At 40.3% G+C, this 19933-nt stretch overlaps 1 protein-coding gene across 17 annotated transcripts in view; it reads left to right on the forward strand.

The window, feature by feature from the left end:
• Ptprk (protein tyrosine phosphatase receptor type K) overlaps positions 1-19933 on the forward strand; it is a 536300-nt gene that overhangs the window by 158405 nt on the left and 357962 nt on the right. The gene's annotated exons all lie outside the window — the stretch shown is intronic.

Raw genomic sequence — 19933 nt, forward strand, 5'->3', positions numbered from 1 at the left:
AGTGATTAGCCCAAGGATACATTCATTAAAACAAAAAACCCAAAGAGAGTCACCAAACTGGTAGCAGAAAACAAAACAAAACAAAACAAAATACCAACATGCATCTGAAGTTCATGGAGAATTTGCACCCTCACCTTCCTTTTCTTCTCCTATTCATCCTCTCCTCTCTACTTCTTCTCCTTTCTCTTTCTCCACCTCTTCCTGCTTCCCATATTCCTCCATCCTGTTCTTTCTTCAAGGTCTTGCTGTGTAGCTCTGGCTGGCCTGTTATTTGCAGTGTTGCCCTGTTTGGCCTCAGACTCATGGTAATTCTCCTACCTCTGCCTCTCAAATGCTAATATTCCTGGCATGTACTACTATGCTTGGCTTGAGAGTTCAAGTCGTCAGAGGACTGGCTTAGAATGACAGAGTAGATTGAGAAATCGAGCTGTCTACTGAATCGTTAATTCAGAACTTATTGGTGACTTGAAGGAACTATTTTCATTTGGAGAAGTCTTAAGAGTGTGGGCACAGTGGACTGAGTTCACAGAGCAAGTGCATATTTCCTCTAAGCTGAGGTGAAGGAATGGAGAAAACCCAGCTACACTCAAAGTGGCAACCCAAGGACACCCTTGCTGTTGTTGTTAAGGTAGAGGAGATTGTAGGCTCTCTAGAAGGGCAAACCAAAGAGATGGGAGAAAAGTGGAATAACTAAGGGAGAGAGACCCCACCCCCACCCGAATAGAATTGAATGAGAGCCTGTACTACAGAGAAAAAGGCTTAGCTTTAGGATACATACTGTTTGAGTGTTACTCATTTCCATGTTTAGCTTAGTTAAATTCATTGTATGCAGACTGATTTTTCATTAACTTTACATGTCCACAAGTTAAGAGTTCTGTAACTGGTAAGTGTGAGTATGTGAATGTGTGTGTGTGTGCGTGCGTGCGTGCGTGCGTGTGTGTGTGTGTGTGTGTGTGTGTGTGTGTGTGTGTGTGTACATCCTAAGGAATGAGTTTGTGTCTTTGATAGGTGTGATACAGACCAAATGTTATAGGAGGAATGTCTTCCTCTATCCCTTTATACCTCAGTTTGTTGAGGCAGGTTCTCACTGAGCTTGGAGCTCACTGATTTCTCCAAAGTGGCTGGCCAGTGAGTTCCAGGGATCCTGTCTCTACACCTCTAGTGCTGTGTTTACTGGTACATGTTGTAGAATGTTATTTTAAGATGTGTTACATTGGTTTATGCTGTGGAGCATTTGTTTGATGATGCAAAGGTGTGTTGCATTCCTTTATGTTGCACTTGTTTAACTCCGTGAAGCTGTGTTACTGTGCCTGCCTAAAACACCTGATGGACTAATGAAGAGTTGAACGGTCAATAGCCAGGCAGGAGAACGGAGAGGATGCCAGGCAGAGAGGATAAATGGGAGGAGAAATCTGGGAGGAAAAGAAAAAAGAGCAGGAGCACAAGGAGAGGAGGACACCAGAGGCCAGCCACCCAGCCAGCTAGCCCAGGAGTAAGAAAGAAAGATATACAGAAATGGGAAAAGGTGGAAGTCCAGAGGCAAGAGGTAGATGGGATAATTTAGGTTAAGAAAAGCGGACAAGAAACAAGTCAAGCTAAGGCCAGGCATTTATAATTAAGAATAAGCTTTGATGTGTTATTTATTTATTTATTTATGTAGCTAGGTGGCAGGCCCCCAAAAGACCAAGAGCCAAAAAGAAAGAGTAAAAGAGCAAAAACAACCAACAAGGTGCATGCTGGCATGTTGTGCAGGTACTGGGGATCTGAACTCAGGTCCTCGTGCTTGCATGGTAAGTCCTGTACTTTACCCATGGAACTGTTTCCTCATCCGAGGCTCACTGATTTTGATAATCTCAGATAAAGTTGGGGTGAAAGTGACTAAAGGGAAAACTATATTTAGTTGTACTCCTTATTTTTTTAATTGGGTTTTTCGAGACAGGGTTTCTCTGTGTGTAGTCCTGGCTGTCCTGGGAGTCGCTCTGTAGATCAGGCTAGCCTTGAACTCACAGAGATCTGCCTGCCTCTGTCTCCTGATTGCTGGGTTTAAAGGCGTGTGTCACCACTGCCTGGCTTTCAGTTGTACTCTTAAATTACGTATTTCTAGCAGAAAAATATCTGTGTAGAAAAATTAGGAACTTTAATGAAATAGTTAAAAATTTCACTGACCTCTTCACTCTCCAGTTGTTAGAATTGTATAATATCTGTGATACATACATGCATGTACATGTGCATACATGTGTGTAAGGATATAGAAAACAATACAAATTCAGTTTCTCCTACTCCACATTCTTCCTGATATTACATTGGACACTATCATTCCAAGACCCAAGTGGAGCCTGAAATCGGGGGTACTGTGAGCCCACTTATTACTGCAACTACAGTCTTACATTTAGACAAATATTGGGAGACTCATGACTGAATGAGACTCATGATTGACAGTATTGGATACACCAGACAATGGAGTAATTCACATCCAAAACATGTATTGAGCACAGGATTCTATTACATAATCCAACATCATACAACTTAAAACTTGAGTTGTGTTTTTCTGGGACTTTTCCACATTTCTTTGTTTGCTATTTATGTATATGTGTGTACTTGTGTGCATACATATTATATGTGTGTGTGTGTGTGTGTGTGTGTGTGTGTGTGTGTGTGTGTGTGTGTTTATACATGCTACATGAAAGCTATAACTCTTACATGTAGGTCAAAAGACAACCCTCAGGAGTAGCTTCTCTCCTTCTACCATGTGAGATGCAGGGATTGAACTCAGGTCATCAGGCTTAGGGGTAAGCACCTTTACTAGCTGATACATCTTACAAGAACTGGTAGAAGCTGGGTGTGGGGTGAGGCTCTAAGTTCCACAAATCTTGCATTGCCTTGGTTTTTCTGTGCCTGGCCCCAAGTCAGAGCTACTTAGAAGATAGGAGCCACCAAGCATCTCATTAGTGAGAGTCACTCACCACCAAGGAAACGATAAGCTTTTCAGAGCTCTGTGTGGTGAAGGGAGCTGCGAAAATCAATACGGTGTATATATTTTATGGCAATTCAGCTACAATACATACGTTCTGATTTGAGAAAGATAATGTCATTCACAAGGTCCTCTCTAAATGTGTTGATCATCACTGAAAATTTCTTGGATAAGCAAAAGAAATAAAAATAAAGCCTAACAGTATCAAATTTGAAATACTTCAAACAGTCATCTTTTAAGTTCTAATCCTTTAAATTTCACACAGTTTGAGCATTCTGAATAGGAGATTATTTCTATTGTAATTTGATTAAAATGGCTGGCTAAGCAGCTTTGGCCTGTCCTCTTCCACTTCCGGACACCATGTAGTTTCTGAACTCAGTTGTCCTGCACACAGAAGCCAGAAAACTCCACTATGCACGTGAGTGTCAGGTTGTATGCAACAGTAGGGAGAATATTTAAATCATGTAAAATGAGAGTCTGAGGCTTGCTGGGTTTGATGGCTCTTCAGGTGGAGGCAGTTGCCACTAAGCCTGACAACAGGCGTTAGAATCCAGGGGACCACATGGTGGAGGGAGAGACCTGACTCTTGGATTCAAGTTGTCTTCTGACCTCAACCTGAGCTATGTTGTGGATGCATTTGCCTTCTCCACCCACTGCGCCCCAACGTAATTAAAAAAGGAGTTACCAGACACAAGGGGAATATTAGCTTTGGAGTTTTGTAAAAATAGTTGAATTCTCCAGTAAAGAGATAAATATGTTCGATTATTTGATGTTTTCAAGATATTTGCCGATGGGTGCATGGTGTGATTAGCATCTAGTTAGTTCAGCTGAGTGCTGGAAGTTGGCAAGATGTAATGGAAGTTGGCAAGGGGGAAGGGGCTTGGACTGCGCATGACTCTTGCCGCCTTCCTATATTGCCTGTGATCTTAACCAGTCACCTTGAATTCCTCATACTCCTGGAAAGTCAATGATAATAGCACCTTCCATTGTTAAACACAATACGTTGTAAATGTGTAGGATTTTCATATGGCCCTCCCATTTTTAAGGGCATTAGCTATTCTTACTGTCACACATATGGATTCTTGTTTTAGACGATGAAAGAAAATGAAATCATAACAGAATATGAGAATTTTACATGAAAATTCAGTTTACAAGAATGAATTCAATAAGAAAATAATTTTCCACTGTGGAAACAGAGAAAATGTAAAAATACCAGTATATTAAAAAAAGGCAATTACTTATTAGTACCAGTGCTTTTAATTTTCTTTTGACATTTTTGCATTTTCCTTATTTTTCTATGGGGAAAGATGTTCCTTTAAAAAATATGTTAAATATTTTAAAACTATACAGGTCATTCTAAATATGAGGTATTAGAATATCAAAATTGAAGTCATCCAGAATACCAGTCCTTTTTTTTCTTTTATGTGTATTTAGGGGGTGTTACTTTCTAACTGGTTTGTGAATGTAGTCAGTGAGCACATTTAGCAGATTTTATATTCTCTGATCTGATTCTTTTGCCACCCTGCAGCACACTTAGACAATAGCTAATCCTCATGTTAGGTGACTGCTCCAGGGCTAAAACCCAACATTTTCACATGAAAATTGCTGGGTAAAGAAGAGAAAATAGAAAAAAAAAATTTTTTTTTCTTTACGAAATCATATGGGATTGTTTCTGGAGAATTTAGTGAGGTTTTAGTTTTTCCTTATTCACACTGGATAATGATGCTGGGATTTCAGACTAGAAATTAGTATGGAATTCTTTTCCTGGTGTATACACACACACACACACACACACACACACACACACCCCTTTTGTGACTTTCTGTGGCTCCCATTCAGGCTTATGCTTTTGTAGTGAATATGAGTACAAGCTGGAAACACGGACACAGGTCTCTCTAGATATACACAAGAAAGAGACAGAAGATGGGTAAAAACGATTTGGTGAGAATGTAGGTGTGGACTGGTGTGCAATCCCTTAGGAGAGCAACTGGTCACTGCTTTGGACAAATATTCAACAGCCTGGTGCAAATTTCAGATACTAAGGTTTATTAACTGGGTAAATGCGTGAAAAATTAAACTTTATTTCTAGGGTTTCAGCTCATAGATCATTGTGTAAATAACAAGTGTGCATCAGGGTCACAGGCCAGCACTTCACCCACTCACACATTCCCCTGGTGAGGACTACTGCTCACCTGCTGCTCAGTTCAAGCAGAACAGCTGTGTAGTTAGGCGGCCTCCTTGTCTCCCAGGCAGCTCCCTCTATAAAATTTTATAGAAACAGGTAATTTGTTGGTAGGTGATGACAAGATTAAACAGCCAATATTCCACTATGATCTGTATATTTTGCAGTGTGCCAAAAGTTCAGCATGTTGAATGTATTAAATGCACTTTCCACTTACATTATTTTCAATTAACAATGCTATTTGCTATCTTTCTTCCTTTCTTTTTTATTTTCAATTTGGAGACAAAGTCTCATTATGTAGTCTTGGCTGGTCTGGAATTCACTATGTAAAGCAGGCTGGCCTCAAACTCATAGAGATCCATCTGCCTCTGCCTCCCAAGTTCTGGTACTACTGATGTACTCAATCACCCTTGGCTAACAATGCTTTTATTTGGGGTATAACAGCATAGGAAGTTGTATAGCTTCTGTGTAGATTGTATACATTTTGGCATTAGTGGGTCAATGTGCATGATTCTCTTGGGATCCAAGCAAGTTATTACATGTATTAGTAGTTTATTCCTTTTTGTTTGCTGAGTCATTTAATTTTACACACACACACACACACACACACACACACACACACACACACTTGTTTCTTGAACTATTTTCTCATTGAGAGATACTTTTACCTTTCCTTCCTGACTATTAGGTGTATCTCTTTTTAGGTTTTAAAGACTCTCTCTCTCTCTCTCTCTCTCTCTCTCTCTCTCTCTCTCTCTCTCTCTCTCTCTCTCTCTCTCTCTGTTTCTATGTGGTGGGGTGCACATGTGAACTCTGTACCTGAGGAGGCCAGAAGTAGATCCCCTGGAGGTGGAGTTACATGTGGTTGTGGACTACCTGATGTGGGTGCTGGGACACAAGCTCCACAAACTTAGCAAGATCAGTTTTCTCTGCACACTACCAATCCATCTTTTCAGCCTTTCCATATGGTGATATTTTATTTGTACTGAAATGTGATTTTATTTGTATGTTAATAAATAAAGTTGCCTGGAGGTCAGAACTAATAGCAAGCCATAGCAGAGCTGGGCGTTGGTGGTGCACACCTTTAATCCGAGCTCTTGGGAGGCAGAGCTTGGCGGATCTCTGTGTGTTCAAGGATACAGCCAGCATGGAGACACACGCCTTTAATAGCAATACCAACCATAGAAGACCTGGCGGTCTGTACAGACAGGCAGTGATGAGGCGGACATGTGGTTGGGTTTACAACCAATGAGAAGGCAGAACAGAAAGTCTATATAAAGACAAACACACAGGAAGTAGGTCTCTTGTCTGAGAAGGATAGCTGCAGAGTGAAGGGTAAGGCTCTTAGCTCTGACTTCTTGGGCTTTCATCTTTGCATTGACTCTGTGTTTCTTATTTAATAAGACGGTTACTTCTACATTTCCATTCATGCTTTTAGCAACAGAGACATTTTTAGTGTTTTGGTGAAAAAAATTCCAAAAGATATTAAGCCATCCTTTATTTTATCTCTCAGTCATTATAAAAGTATATTTGGTTGTTTATAAAGATTTTAACTAGCATATAAAGATTTTAACCTACATCAGGTAGTCCACAACCACATGTAACTCCAGCTCCAGGGGATCTACTCTGGCCTCCTCAGGTACAGAGTTCACATGTGCAACCCACCACATAGAAACACACACAGACACACACACACACACACACACACACAGACACACACACACACACACACACACGGGGGGGGGGGAGAGAGAGAGAGAGAGAGAGAGAGAGAGAGAGAGAGAGAGAGAGAGAGAGAGAGAGAGAAAGAGAGAGAGAGAAAAAATGAATCTTTGAAACCTAAAAAGAGATACACACATAATAGCCAGAAAGGAAAGGCAAAAATATCTCTCAATGAGAAAATAGTTCAAGAAACAAGTGTGCGTGTATGTGTGTGTGTGTGTGTGTGTGTGTGTGTGTGTGTGTAAAATTAAATGACCCAGTAACAAAATGGAACAAACTACTAATACATGTAATAACTTGCATGGATTCCAAGAGAATCATGCACATTGGCCCACTAAAGCCAAAATGTAACTGAACAAAGTAAAATTTCATAGTCATCTGAACCATGACATGAACTTTTTAGGAATGCCATGGAAGCATTGTGACGTATGAGAATTTGCTGTCTCAACTAGGATGTGTGTATGTATCACAGTTAGCTAGGGAGAGACGGAGGAGAAGGCAGCCTTCTTTGCAGAGGGAATTGAACATAAAAAAATTCCTTGAAAATGTAAGAGGACATAGCATTTTTAGAGGAAATGCACACTCTGGCTGGATCCTGTAGCAACCAAAGTAGTCAAGAGACGCTGTGAGTGGAGGGGAGGTCAGTGGCATAGAGACGACTTAGCTGTGCTTGGAGGTAGGCTTTATATACTGGGACCCCAGCAGGAGAGAGACCCATGAGGTCTGGAATTCACAGTGGTTCCTGCAGAATGGAGAGTGAATTGTAGCAAATGCAAGGGACAGGGCACATACTCGTTTATAGAAGCAATTTGCATCCAAAGCACTGTCAGTATTTACATGTTCCTTTTGGTGTTTCTGGTGGATGATTTCTGAATAAGAGACATTCTTAAATGCAGGCTCAGTTCTAAAATGTTTAACTGCTCTGTCATGGCTGGTCCAGAGACCCAGTTGTTTCTCATATTCATATCCAACCATACCCTGATACCATCCTTCACACCTATTATCCCAGCGTTCTTTGTGGTTAGGGTTTATGTTTTGAGGAAGTCCCTTCCCATTTCACTCATGACCTTTCAAAACCTTTTATATGTCCTGTGTAAATTTCATCACCCAATTCCATTTTTTTTTAAATATAGATTTTTTTTTTTTTTTTGAGAACAAAGTGTTTGAAAGTCCTTGCCCTTGGTGTTTTGGGAATTCTGGTTGGTAAATTCTAATTTAAAGATGGGAAGTTTTAAACTCTGTGGTACATTTTTAGTAAGAACTAAGTGAGAAAAATGAACTACCAGGAACTTTTTTTAGTCAATTTGACATGTGAAAATTATGTGAGAAGCTGATGATCTCTCCGGGAGAGATATTTCTTCTGTATTTTTGAAGTTTAAAAAAATTCTCATGTCTTTTGCAGTTATCAGTCATACAACACTTTTCTAAATCTGTATGGAATTACACTGACTACTTTTCCCTCTATCCAATCTGCCTGGACTTGTTCTATTCAAATTTACAGTCTTTTTCTGCCACCTGATACACACCAGGGTCATTACATATATCAGGTGGGATGACTGCCATTTCGCTTTTTTGTGGATTTCGTATGTATTGTCTTATGAATCCATATTAATGTATGTAAATATATACCTCAACGTTACATCATCACCTATTTTGACACAGTGAAGCTCCGTTTTTTTAACCTCAAGAGCTGAGATTGCATTCAACAACTTTTCCACACCCCAGGACCTGGAACTCCAAGAAGTAGAAGATGGTAGACATTGGAACTGCCAGACTGAGTGGTCAGCTTCAGCTGCACACTTGCTGCCTCCTCCTTTAGGTTCTTGGCTCATTTTTGGCCATGTCTCAGCTCTTAATTGGCCACCACATCTGAGTTTATAGCAGTGCTAAGCATTGAAATGGCAGAGTTGAAATCATATTTTCTGTTGCTCTTTTCTATTTTCTTCTTCCAGGGTAAAAATATGAAAGAACCCAACATTGAAATCAAGATAGTGGTATGTTTCTGGCTCCAAGGAAGTTAACATGGTTTATCACTTCAAAGACTAATAGTCAACAGTTGGTAGGAGACTTGGTAAACTAGAAATTTCCATTTAAATATTGATTTCTTCAGCCCAGTGTAGCTTTTTGCCAGGCACAGATTTTTTTTTTCTTATTTGTATCCCCTGTGATCATTTTAAAGAAACTAGAAAATCATCTAATTTTATGTTGTTTTCCTGGATTAAAGTTCATAAGGTAAAGTGGAAAACAAGTAAGGCACACATGACTGTTGGTCTGCATCTTAGGAAAGACTAAGATGTTTGAAGCCTGAGATCCGTTTTATATCATACGTTCGTCGGTACCTTTGGGCCTTTCTTTGAGGTGTCCAGTCATAACTTGCAGTGTGTCTGATCATCTCACTCCTGTATCTGACCTGTTATTTCCAGCTCTGATCCTGTTATTCTAGAGATTTTATTTCTTCCTTGTTGCAACTCCAATAAAGTGGATGCATGGGTTGGTTCATCAACATGGCCTTGGTGCATCAATTCCTTCAAACATACTTGTCCTTGAGAAGTGGCCACAGTGGAGACATGTTCTTTAGCTGCTGTGTAAATTCCTCATGTGTCCTTTTTTTCCTGGGAGAGCCATAGAGGCCCAGGTATGAATAGCACCTCTTTTCTGTGTGCAAAGTCCTCCAATTTACTTTGATGGAAGACTTACATGCTTCTTATTGAGTTTGGAATGCTGGCAACTTTGCCTAAATCCCAGTGTGGAACAGACTTCTGTTCAGCTGAATAAACTTTTCTCATTATAAAGAAAAAAAAAAGAGAGAATGCAAATGTATGCCTTTCATTAGCATGTCCATCAGCAACAGCCTTTTACATATAATATAAAGGATGACATTTACAGAGGACGTGTGTGTGTGTGTGTGTGTGTGTGTGTGTGTGTGTGTGTGTGTGTGTGTTTGTGTGTGTGTAAAACACTGTCAAGACAGTGGCATAACCTTTCTTTGCCTATAAGAGAATCTGATTCCAAAGTCAGGTGGTTGTGTTGTTAACTAAAGCAGAAAAATGACCAAAGCTCTTCATGCACATTACCACAATGCACTGGCTCTCACCCTTCCTAATGCTGTGGCTCTTTGATACAGTTCCTCTTTAATACAGTTCCCCGTATTATGGTGACCCCCAAACATAAGATTATTTTCATTGCTACTTCACAACTGTAATTTTGCTATTGTTATGAATTGCAGTGTAAATATCTGTGTTTTCTGATGGTCTTAGGTGACCCCTGTGAAAGGACCATTCAACCCCCAAACTGGTCATGACTCCATATGTTGAGAAGCACCACCATAGTGGGCCTCTCACCCCATTTTGCTTCTTCATTTATTTATATTATAGACAATAAAAAGATGATAATAATAAGACCAGTATCACAAAAAACTAGAGTGCATTTTTGTTTTCCTGTTGATCTGTCCTCGAATTCATCTGCTATGGAGTACACTATTATCTACAGCTGCTGTAGGGATCTTCATCCTAAGGAAGCTACTCAGGGATATTTATGGGCAAATTTATGTCAGGTCTTTCTTTTGGCTCCCTTTTGATGAAATGAATGAGCTGAAATGATGTGGGGAATAGGAACTCTGTGTTCGGTATATCGCCTCCGCTTGCTCTTGGTGCACTGTGAATTTTTATTCATTTCTCTGAACTTTACACTTGAATTGTTTGTGTTTCCTGAGGATTTTCGCCGATGCCTTATTGAAGCCTCTCTTGTGATTTCCCCTTACCTTCATTGTTTTCTCCATGTGTAAGTGTCTTCTCCTAGGAAAAAGCAGGTGGGGGCAGTATGGAGGCACCTGTTTGAGAAGCCTGTAGGAGTTGGTAGTCTTCTTAGACCGATCCGTCTCAATTGGCTTTCCAGTTCAGTAAGGGTTGTGGGCATGCCTAGGCTGTGGTCTCCACAGAGCATTATTCATCGGTAGCCAAATTAGTGATTGTTTCCCTTATCTGGGTTCACCAGGAAGTTGGACTTGCTTCACTTCCAATTTAGAAGTTAAACAAAATCGTTATAGAGTTTGCAAGTTTCCCTGCGTGGCTGATCAAAAGCATGCCTAAAACCACTTCACAGCTGGCCAAAAATCTCTTCAGTGGCTGTCAGGTTTATATGTTAAGTAAACCTTCTCATATAATAGAAACAGGAATAAAACACAGTCGTGTATCTCTTAACATTTGTTAACAGCCTCCAATGATTTGAAATTACAAAAGGTGCTCGCTTTATAAATTGTTATGTCTGTGATATTCAATATGAATAAATATTGTATACTTGTGTTAATACTGATCATATTTAGAGATTTTGGCCTGAATTTTGTTATGCTCATAAAGGATAAAATTCTTTTACTATATCTAAGAAATATTTTATTTGCAAGGAGAAGATACTCAAGGATATTAAACAAATCCTAATCTAAAGTCATCATCCAGGTATACCTAAAATAGATGTGTGTTTGGCCGAGTTTTACATTTAACATTTTGGGGTTGGTTTAATCGGATTTGGTGGGAACGACCGCATTCTCCTTTATGTGCCATGTGAATTCAGTGGAAAATTTATTTGCATGACAGCCTTTTTTGGGAAATAATACAGTTTTATGTTTCCATAATACTAATAAAGTTTTAGAGACCTTTAAATTATTGTTATCAAACTACATATTTTGCCCAAGCTATAGCAAGTCCATGCTTGAGAGATGTTGCTTAGCCCCTTCCCTGTTTGGGATGTTTTCTTTGGTTAATTGGCATCATATAATTCCCATGTTTGTATATTTCTGACCACACAGAATTTGCTGAATGTCAGTGAAATCAACTGACTAATGTCTAATTTTTGGAAGACATCTATTCTTGATTTCATTCTAAAATTTTAACTAATATAGAGATTGCAGTGTTGTAAATATGTTGTAGGAAACTCAGTATGGTCTGTAAATCTCTGTAATTCACTAACGGACATTGTGATGGCTCAAAATTAATACATTATTTCACTCAAACTGTTCTGTGATGAAAAGGACAATATTTGTAAAGACCTATGGTATGAGATTGCTTCTCTGTGTGTTCTTTCTGCCCCTTTCTTCACATACATTCTCACATGCAGGGTCACTATTACCCATTAAATATTATGCTTAAATTTTCTGATATAGAATTGATATCCCTGCTTCTTAAAATTTATAAACAAACAAAGAAACAGACACATCTCAGGGGATGAAGAGACAGCTTAATGCATAAGAACTCTCTTTGTGTGAGTATTAAGGTCTGAACTCAAATCGCCAGCAACCTAAATCCTGGTCTAGTCTTAGCACCTGTAACATTGGCACAGTGGGGAACAGGGACAGGGGGATCATCGGGCTGCTGGCTGCCTGCTCACATCCAAATTCAGTCAGAAACCCTGTCCCAGGAGAATACGGGAGAGAGTGGGAGAGCAGATTAGCTGATGTCCTCTTTTGGCCTCCATGCTTTCACAGGCACATTTAGCTTCCCTCATATGTGTACATACAACGCACACATACATATCACACATACACAAGTGTGTACACACACACACACACACACACACACACACACACACACACACACACACACCTGTGTGCATATCCATACTCACCCACCAAAAGATAGTCAACAAATTCTACCCCCTTTCAGTATTGATTTTTTTCCAGTTTTAATGGTAGAAGTTTCCCATATGTTTAGTACCTAGCCTGCAGTGAATTTCTGTCTTTCAGTTGCTAGACTTAGCAAAGTTTTCAGGGTTCCACTTTGACAATATAGAAGGCTCAGAGGACACTCTAGTCCAGATCTGCCAGAGCCTTCCCTGAGTCCTCAGCCTGTACCTGTGTGATTTCTGGGTCCCACCTTTCTGGCCGCCTCTATACTCTCAGAGGCTAAGGAGAAGGCATTGGATTTCCTTGAACTGGAGTTACAGGCAGTTCTTAGCCACCATGTGGGTACTGGTGAGCTCTCTACCCTCACAGGTTTTGAATGCATGTACACTAACATTCCTTATACGTTTCCCGATTTTACAGGGAGCAGCATTGGTACTATTACACTGTATTTATTTTTATATTTGTAGCATTAGGTGCATTTACTGTGTCTCACCTCGAGTTGAATGCTCTCCTGGTACTTTCCTAATACATTCCTGTTGGCTCCCCTGCAACACTTCATCACCCTTGACTGACGGGTGATGTACCTCTATTTTATAATGGAGAAACAATTGTTTCAAGACTATTTTCTTGACAGAGATGATGCCGCAATTAAACTGGTTGGTTCTCATCCCATTTATACTGCAGAGAACAATGGTGTGTTTCATAAGTGCTTTATTTTCTCCTAAGATGTACCATTTTACTGAGAGAAATAGAATCTTTATTGGCTTGTCAGGCCACTGACAAAGGAAGACAATTCAATTTCACGGACCTTATAAAATATTTTGTGCATTGCATTCATTAATACAGCCGCCTTTGGGGCATTTGCGAGGGTTTACTTAATGTCAGGTGTGTCTGAAAATTGGCAGGTTGTGGTCAGGTCGAGAGGAAAGAATGCCTCCCAGTTTTCAACTTTCTGTTTATACCAGCATTCTTGAATATTTCAAATATTTTCCCCCTTTAAATTCATTGTTTTCAATTTTTAAAGTGTGTGTGTGTGTGTGTGTGTGTGTGTGTGTGTGTGTGTGTGTGTGTATTCATGTAGCAGAATCAAATGATTTCCTACATATAAGAGTCAAGGTACCCTGTGAGACTGTAGATTCCCCTTGGCATGTGTTCAAGAAAGACACTGTGGTGTGGTGGCCTTGAATAACTCTTTCCTCCCTATTTCTGATAACTGAAGCAAGGCAGTTTCAAACAGTGGATATACACTAAGGTGTCCATAGATTCCTGTTCTTGGCAACATAAATAAATGTTTACTGCCTGAATTATATATCCTTAAAATTTAACTTTAAAAAAATAGACACAGTGAGTATTTTTTTTTAAATACCAATTTTCTTTGTAGTTAAAGAAAATTGAATGTTTCTATTTTGAGGACTAGAAATATATAATTTCAATGGAAATCAAGCTTATTTAGTTTATTATCTCTGGACATCTGGTATAACGGGAAAGATTATTTTAAACACCTTAGCAGTAGCAAGATATATCAGTGAGAAGAGGTATACATGCCTGGGGTATACAGCTTGCGTGGTGATGAGCATGGAGTATTCTCTCTCCTTCCTGGGTTATGTGCTGACGGGCTGCGTATGTACTCTTGGTATCGGAGAATAGAATTGGAAAATGCTCTTGCATCTCCTGAAGCTGAGCTTCACACCCTAACTTATTTGTCTCTCCGATGCTGGGATTTTCTCAAATGTCAGTGATTCAATTAGCTGTGCCTATTGATTCCTGACTCATCCTTGGTGGAATGCTAGATGCTGTATTTGAAGAAGGAGTATAGAGTATTTCCATCAGTGAGATGCTCGGTTGAGGAGGTGATAACACACGCAGAATCATTAAACAGTAGCGGCTGGAAGGTAATGGTTATAGCGTTCAGTGTTTCCTCCAGGCAAGCTCAGGGTTAAAAGTTTTCTACATGGCATGGAAATACAGTTGCACTTTCCTGTCCACCTGTACTGACAAACCTGAAATCTCTTTGACATCGTATCAAAACATTCAAGCCCTGAAAGTGTGAAAACATTGTATGCCTTCAGCCTAGGGATACAACTCCATCTGTAAAGGGCTTGCTGTACAAGCACGAAGACATGAGTTTGAGCCCTAAAAGTGGTTGAAATGTGCTGGACATTGTTGTCTGTGTTTATAGTCTCTGCTCTGGGGAGGTGGAGACAGGCGGCTCCCTGGGGCTTCTCCACCAGCCCTCCTCCTCTAATAAGATGTGCTCTAGACCAGTAGGAAACCCTGTCTCATAAAACAAGATGAACAGCTCCTTAGATCCCTGAGATTGCTCTGTGGCTTGTGCACGCTCGTGCATGCACACATATGTATGAGTGTGCATTCACTGATTGTAAACCTATTTCTTCGCTTACCTTTAGAGACCTACTGTTTACCCGTTTTCCTACACTCAGTTTGCTTTTGCTTTTCTCCAAGTAATGGTTTCCCTTTCTTTTCTTTTCTTTTTTTCCACTTGGACTTGAGTTTTGTTCATGGTGACAGACATGGATCTATTTGCAATCTTCTGCATGTTGACATCCAGTTATGCCAGCACTATTTGTTGAAGATGCTTTCTTTTTTCCATTGTACAGTTTTGGCTTCTTTGTCAAAAAATCAGATGTTCAGAGTTGTGCTGATTAATGTCAGGATCTTCAATTCGATTCCATTGGTCCACATGTCGATTTTTGTGCCAGTACCAAGCTGTTTCATTACTGTAGCTCTATAGTAGAGCTTGAGGTCAGGGATCATGATGCCTCCAGAGGTTGCTTTGTTGTACAGGATTGTTTCAGCTATCCTGGGTTTTTTGTTTTTCCATGTGAAGTTGAGTATTGTTCTTTTGAGGTCTGTGAAGCGTTGTGTTGGGATTTTGATGGGGATTGCATTGAATCTGTAGATTGCTTTTGGTATTTTTACCATGTTAATCCTTCCTATCCATGAGCATGGAAGATCTTTCCATTTTCTGATATCTTCTTCAATTTCTTTCTTCAGAGACTATTTTCTTTTTTTGTAAATAGATGTTGTATTACTAGATTCATCCATAAACTCTTTTCTACCATTCTTTTATCCTCAGGTGCATGGCAATAGTTGAACAATACCTAAAATACCACTTTAGAAATGCAGGGTGGTTGGCTAGAGTGAATGAGTGAGTCAGGGAATTGCTACTCAGGCCTCATACGTTGTGGTTTCTACCTTGGTTTTTTTATACATTTTTTTTTTTTTTTTTGGGTTTTTCGAGACAGGGTTTCTCTGTGTAGCTTTGCGCCTTTCCTGGGACTCACTTGGTAGCCCAGGCTGGCCTCGAACTCACAGAGATCCGCCTGGCTCTGCCTCCCGAGTGCTGGGATTAAAGGCGTGCGCCACCACCGCCCGGCCGGTTTTTTTATACATATTTTATTTAGCATAGATCTGCAGTTGTTAGTGTGACCTAAGTAGGTGTGGTTCTAGAGACTGTGTGATGATGGGAGGCATCCTAGACAGGAAGCAGTAGTGATGGACACAGGCAGGATGCCACAAGAGACGTTCACCTTGACAGTTGGCAAGGCTAACTTGATTGCAAGAGTTCATTCGTGAACCAATGCTTAGGCTTGCAGATGGTCTGACCTTAGGATATGTTCTGTTTATTTCAACTGCACTTGGGGCAAATAACAACTTCGCTTTTCTGTAATTTGTCAACCAACTGAAAATGCAGGAATGGGATTGGAGAGATGGCTCAGCAGTTCAGAGCCCTTCTCTTCCAAAGGATCTGGGTTTGCTTCTCTGCGTTCCCATTTTGGGGTGGGAGCTCAAAAATGCATGTAGCTACAGTTCCAGTTTATTCAATTCCCTCTTCTGGTTTCCTGGGGCACCTACATTCATATACTGCACATATATACACTCAAATGTACACACACACACACACACATATAAAATAAAATAAATAAATTTTTAAAAATTCAGAAAACACATTCATAATTTATGAACTATTTTCAGACAAAACATTCAGCAGCTGAATTCTTGTTTAAAGATTCTTTATTCTAAGAAACTTTAGTAGAGCTATTTTTCTTATAGTTATTAACCTGCATGGATCATTATTCTAACTATGCCAGATTCTATCTTAATTATTTTTGTAGCTTTCATATTCTGGAAAACCTTGAATTACTAAGAATAATATGAAATTCTAAAGTTAACAATCTATGTATATTTAAGATAATCTAGTTAGCTGAGAAACATTCCCATTTGTGTTAAATTTGTGTCAGGGTTAAGTAAAGTATACATTCTGTCATAGCTGCGAGTAGAAACGAGGGTCCTTGGGGAGAGCACACAGAACAAAGTAACCATTCCGATAATGCGTGCAAATTTATAATGACTCAAATTCGAGATGATAGTATCCTTTCCTTTTTATGAGAGGTTTTATTTTCACAGCTCCAGAATTTGTACATACTACATTGAAAAGCCCATTAGCAATAACTTCAGCAAAGGACTCGGAAATACTTTCGACCGAGCAGATTTGCAAGTTTCCTAATATTTCATTAGGGATTACACTGAGAATGTTTACTGGTCCTTCACAACAGAGAAGGACTGGTGAGAAAGCATTAGAAAAAGTGGAAGGACACGGTGACAGAGACCGAAATGATGGACCATTGTCTTAGAAATTACCAGTCAGGTATCTATCTGTGCAGACTGCAAGTTCATCACTGAAGTCTGTGAAAGAGTTGTCTTTGTGAAGACTGCTGTTTTCCCCAGGTCTGAAAACACCGAATCAGGACTTTTCTTCCTCAACTGCTTCATGCCCACAGGGAATTAACAGAGCATGCTCTCTTGTACATTGTGAGGTTTTAAAGGTAAAAGCAATAATGTTCTCACATTTACTGAGTCTGCTAGGATGAGGGGGGGACTTTGTAAAGAAACTGCTGGTGTGTGACGGAGCCTGAGAGAAATGGCCACCACAAAGCAAGTCGGGAAGCCCTGTCGGTTTGTGATGCTCGTGTGATGAGCCCTCAGGCTTGTCTCTAACAGTGTGGACTGGTGAACCATTAGCTACATGCACAGCGTAATAAAGAACTGAGGGATGGTTTTTACTTGGACAAAATAACTTGTTTGAGAGGAAAGTCGAGCCACTGAAGGTATGGATCCATGTTGAAGGTCATCTGAACAAATTTGCTCTGGTCCTTGATAACATGGACCCTTCCTTCACCACCTTCATTTGATACCATGCACCTCGATGTAGTGGATACCTGCTCTACACCTACCTGTGACCTTGAAGTACCTGCCCCTGGGGTATGGCCTGGGGGCTAGCTACCCTTAAGACCTGAGAAGCATGCCTGCGGGGCTCTTCTCTCCTCTGTGGGCTTGGAGGGTGGGTTGACTCAGAAGAGCGTGTAACAGTACCTTAGCCTTCCAGGACCCTGCAAAGATTCTCCTATTCTGTTTCAGTGAGTTTTCTTTCCTGATAAAACCCTTTCACCCTTTAAGCAAATTCCCGTGGATTTCTCAATATACCCATGCCCCAACAACCTTCCTTTGCTACTGTGCGCCCCTCCCTACTGCCTTCCGTGACACTGTGGACCCCTCCCCACTACCTCCATTACCTTCCGTGACACTGTGCACCCCTTCCCACTACCTCCATTACCTTCCGTGACACTGTGCACACACCCTGCCGCGCCCCCGCCCCCCCCCCCCCCCCCCCCCCCCATCTTCCTTTTCCTGTTTTGCTTTGGAAGGGAATGATGCTGACAAATTTGACCTTTGGACTTTAGTTCAAATATTCACCCTTGTCCAATTAGAAAGATGAGTAAGCTCTGTCTTCCCACTGTGCCCTGTATTGTCGGTGCCCTTTTTGCTTGTATCAGGAAAGGCCGAGGCCCCGTGGAGTGGTTCTTGTCCCCGTGAAACCATTTTTAAACCTAAGGATGATTTTAGGCTCCAGCCCAACAGGAAGACAATTGGTCATAGTGAATTTGTCTGTTACCTTCTCCTTTATGGACTTCTTCCCATTTTCAGGTCTAGAAGAATATATTTGTGCTTTTGTATGTTCTGGAAAGCAATTTTAGAAAAAAAAATGACTGTGAGGAGGATAATCACGATTGTGTCTCAATCACAATTAGTTCCAATTTGTCCTCCCCAGACACATACGCCTGTTGTCGCGTCTTGTAAAGTCTTTCATCCCCAGAACACATTGTCTTCAAATTGAATGCTGATCAGGATAAATGTACAACATGCTCAGCAGGGGCGTTTGGTTTTGTATTTGAGGAGATAAATCTGTAAATGGCTTCTTATATTCCAGATGCGTTTCGCTGGGGTTAGAAGGTGAGCGCGCTTGAGGTCCCCAAACTAGTTATGTGTGCTTGTGAGTTCAAGATTAAATGACTTTTATCTATCTCTAGATGGAGTCTGCTGTGAGGTCTCAGAAGTCACCCAAGTTGTTAATAGTTTTAGGGATAACATTTTGGTAAGAAATGGCGAAAGATTCTAAGTTATAAAATCTATTCCGCTAGGTTACAGGCTAAGAATAAATATCATGTCCACATTTTCTGTAGCATTTCTAATACTTGCGGGTATCACAAATAGTTTCTGATGAGTTTGCTACATTCCATGCTCTATTAATCATATTAGTTCTGTAAAAAGTAAACTTCTCTACATATTTTGAAGTTCTTTTAAAATTAAAATTATTTTGTTTCCTTGTACTATCGTGTGTGTATGTATGTGTGTGATAAATGTATATGTCCATGTATATGTTCAAGTGTGTGCCTGTGCTTGCCTGCCTTGGCCTGTGGAGGACAGCGGTTGAAATCAGGTGTCTTTATCCATCATATTCCACTTTATTGTTTCAGACAGGGTCTCTCACTGATCTGTTTCTCACTGTTTTGACCTGACAGGCTAGCCAGCAAGCCATCAGGAGCTGCCTGTCTTCTCCATCCCTGCCACACTGCTCCTAGTTCTGGTTTCAAAAGTTTGTATCACTATATCCAGTTTTCACATGGGTGCAGAGGATTCCAGCTTGGGTCTTCATGATTGCACAGTAAATACTTTACTCTCTGAACCAGTCTCCCCAGCCATAAAATCTTTGGAAAGATAAACCCAACCAACTAATCAATGAAAACAACCCATAATCATATTGCAGAATGTGTGTGTGTGTGTGTGTGTGTGTGTGTGTGTGTGTGTGTGTGTGTGTGTGTGTTTGCTTCCTTGCATGTGCAGATCACCAGTGCATTACTGTCAAGATCTTTCCTTTGAGAAATAGATTCATGTACCCAACACCCAGCTTCTCAGAGATGTTGCAACAGAATACATGCCCCTTTCCACGTAGATAGTATTTGTTATTTTTGTTGTTATTGTTGGCATTTCTTTTGTTGGGTGAATTTCTTGCCCTATGAATTCTTGTTACCCAGTAAGGTTTCTCTTGCTGTGATAAAGACCATGACCAAAAGTTTCTTAGAGA

The sequence above is a fragment of the Peromyscus californicus genome, unplaced genomic scaffold, assembly GCF_007827085.1.
Source record: "Peromyscus californicus insignis strain IS unplaced genomic scaffold, ASM782708v3 Scaffold_22__1_contigs__length_63687245, whole genome shotgun sequence".
Classification (NCBI taxonomy): Eukaryota; Metazoa; Chordata; class Mammalia; order Rodentia; family Cricetidae; genus Peromyscus; species Peromyscus californicus.